Source organism: Chaetura pelagica, unplaced genomic scaffold (assembly GCF_000747805.2).
Source record: "Chaetura pelagica isolate M959 unplaced genomic scaffold, ChaPel_1.0 scaffold300, whole genome shotgun sequence".
Classification (NCBI taxonomy): domain Eukaryota; kingdom Metazoa; phylum Chordata; class Aves; order Apodiformes; family Apodidae; genus Chaetura; species Chaetura pelagica.
Genome location: NW_009951945.1, coordinates 573,281 through 576,969, shown reverse-complemented (window position 1 = coordinate 576,969; position 3,689 = coordinate 573,281).

The following is a 3,689-nucleotide window of genomic DNA, read 5'->3' as shown; positions in this document are numbered from 1 at the left end:
AGGAAATGGTGAGAGTCTGTCCAGCATTCCTGGAAATCTCAATGCAGTTTCCATCAGGGGGAAAATGACAATTTTTATATCATGTGTGACAGCATAGTAATTCAGCTTGAGAATTCAGTGTCTAACACTTTATACCCCAGCAACCAAACCCGGCTTTTCATAATTGTTCGGACAGATCTTCATCGTGGCTTTCCAAGGAATGATGATGTGACTCTAATATAGGGCACAACCCTTTCTCTGAGCCACACCATGATTTTGTGCCAATTCCTAACCACAGACACTCCAGCTCAGCACTGGTACGTGACACCACCATTTTTTTGTATATGTGCCAACGTGGATAACACTTCAAATGCAAAAACCCTTTTAGAGGAGAGTAACGAAACTAACGCCTCCAACGTGTTCCTTCTGAAGCTGAAAGACAGGCCAAGAAACCAAGATTTGTATGCAAAAAGCTTTGCTTTCCTGTTTTATACCTGCTGACTATAGATACACAAACAAATTTGTTCCTCTTTTTCTTCTTCGTGGTCATGAAGGGAGCTGGGGATGCTGTCAGGCAACACTGAGGACAAGACAGAGAACTGGAGAGTTTGGTAAGAGGCATGAAGTCTGCTGGTGTTGTTTGGTGTGATGTTGGGAAGGGTTCTTTAAACTGGAAGACAGACACTGGACCGGAGAAAATGCACATAGTGGTTCACTGGAAAGTTAATTTGCACTTAAGCTCCAATTTTATTTGAACTGTTTTCTGGATTTTGAATGAAGCAATACGGAAGTGACCAGCAAAATACAAAATAATAATTTTAAATTTAAAAAAATAAATAATAAATTAATTATATTTAAAAGCTGACTGTGGAAATGCCAAAATGAAGCAAATGAAGTCTTTGGAAAAACGTCTACCAGTTCTGAGAGGCCATTGCATCGACTGCTTCAGAGAATACAGTGAGAGAGCAACCAGCTCTTACTGCTGCCACGTGAAGGACAGCATAGCAAGCCCTGAAAGGGATCAGAGGAGACAAACGTCCTGCTCTGGCTTGCAGCACAGCACGGAATACTTTCGGGGCAAAAAAGAAGGATAACTCTGGCACGGAAGATGGTGCACGTGAGGTTCGAGAAGTCAAAATGCGCATGACATGCAGAGCTTTGCGTCACAAATGTAAATAATTATGACTCCGTCTCCTTGCACTTAGTTCTGCTTTCATTGACCTCGATTTTTAGGTAGACCCCCCCACCCCTCTCCCAGGCCTGCTCCTCTTTGGAAATATCTTTCAACCAGACTTCTGGATGTTTTTAGCAACCTGAGGCAGATGGAGCTGGGATTGGAGGCGTGAGGCCCGGAGACTCTCTTGGCCCGTTCCTGATACACCGAGACCCGTGCGTATGAGAGCATTTGTGTACCCAGTTCCCACCAAAAACCTTAAGGAACTATGAAGTACCTTTGAAGATCTGCCTACGTCTCTATCCATCAAGGCTTTTAAAGGGGAAGAAACGGTACCCGATGGATGCCAACCTTAGATGACACAACAGCATTTCTGTTTATGCGCTTTGGTACTATTAGAATCGAGATCTCTTGTGTGACCTAACCTGGCAACAAAGCCAGCAACAACTAGTCATCCAAAAATGGCAGCAAGCTCCTCCAGATTCCTGTCACCTCAACAGCTGGACACCTTTAATCGTAGGGAAGCAGAGAAAGGACTAAGAAACGAGTTATTTTTACCCAAATCTTGGTGGCTGAGGGTCAGCTTGACAAAGGAATGAAGAGATTTCAAACCTGGGTTTGCTGTTATACTTGTAGATGGAAAAGAAATTGCGTATGATTGCTAGGTCAAGGTTGGTTCAGCCAACAGCCTGTTTCTGCATCAGGTGTATCCAGGCCAGCCTGATCCAGCTGCAGGGGAGATGATAAATGTGTAAACCAAGTATGTAGCTGAAGAGTCTAAAAAGAGCGAGAACAGGTGCAGATCTTTGAAGCTGTTAAGAGGAGATGTTGGTTCCAGTGGTACCAAGTTGGTCTGTGGTGGCAGAACATGATCAGGAAACCATTAAAGCGGGATAGATGGTTACAAAAGCATGACGCATCTGGGAGGCCTTGGTAGGGGACAGAGACAAGAACTGGGCAGGGGCCTGGGGGCACTGGGGGGTGGCATGAAGTCGTGGAGACACCACTCCGGGGAAGGTTTGCCAGCTGTGGTGCTCACAGGATGTCATCTGGACCACGGGCAAAGATCTGCCAGGTTGGGATGTAATGGCCAAGCTGCCTGGGAACAAGGACTGGCACAGAATTGCAGATGTCCGGTTTCAGCGCAGAAGCTGCCGGGGTTACGTAGGCAGATGGAGAAAGGGGTGGGTTTGTCCCTGAACAAGTCTTGTAACAGAGTAGCTCGAAAAGGAGAAAAAGAGAAAATAAGATCCCAGTACAGCTTGCGTGTTTAAGTTCAAAGAGCTGCACTCAGAGGCTGCTGGGGCAGAACATGCATTCCTGGGCGGGATGGTGCCGAGACGTAGCTGCTAACGGAAAGTGAGGCCTGTTTGTTTCTCTGGTAATTAAAGTAGTTACCGGTGCTAGAAACAAGCCCATCAAATAATTAGAGTGTAAATAAGGGTTGTTTTTTCAACAATATCACTTTTTATTTCTTAGAAAACTTGAATTATTTATTCATTTGAATTGTTGACTGTGGGTGTGATACCATACGTTAAGTAGCATGGAAACGCAGGGGCGCCCCGAAGTGAGGCAGCGTGAAGCAGCAGCATATAGAGGCCAGAAGCCACCTGACACAAGTGGGGCACGGACACAGCTAGGATGAGCCATGCCAGCTGTGTCTTGGATAGAACAGGGCAAAGAAAGGGTTGATGAACAGGGGTAAATCATAATGATGGAAAACTGGACAGGCTGCAGCTTCACAAATGGACGTGTCCCCCCCTACTCCTCCCCAGCTTCTGTTTTGAGTTGCAGTTGCCAAAAAGTGGCCCTAGTGGTTCCTGCTGTGCTGACCTTTGTTGCAGCGTCCGAGCCTGCGTGGTGCTGAGTGTCTGGTTAACTGGTTCCCTTTCCCCAGGAAGAGCAACACCCTTAGGAACGCGGCTCCTAAATGTCCGTGTTTCCTCAGAAGAGTAGTGCCTCTCAGCTACTTGGGCAGATTTTTGTCTCTTTGCTAAAGAAAGTGTAACGATGGTCAAAAAAGCAAAGAGGAGAACAGAACTGTTGCTGCTTTATCTGATCAGCAAAAATACCTGCTTGGCCCAAACACATGCATTTGCCTTAGAGGGTGTAAGCTGCAGGCTTGCTGAAAGAAGTCAGGCAAATGTACATAGTGAGATCATGGCAAATACTGAACTGATTATGTTGGGAAAGACGGGGGTCAGGGTTTTTAATAAATTATTACAGGTTTGGGAGAGAAGCAGGTATTTCCACACAGTGCATTTTGTCAGCACCGCACGTGCTTTGTCTGCCTCGAATTAATTGTCTAGTTCTAGGGTGGTATATGTACGCTGCACTGTCAGGTTTGATGGGATTTATAATGCAGTCTCTTACTTGTAAATGTTTTCCTCTCCTGTATTATAGCCTGTGTGACAGAGAAGCGGTGCCACACTTTCCAAGAGCAGGTACCTGAGTGCGTATCAGCCATTGTCCGAGGCACAAAGCAACGCACTGAATGAAAGAGAACAACAGCTTATTTTTTCCTAATCTCTTTCAG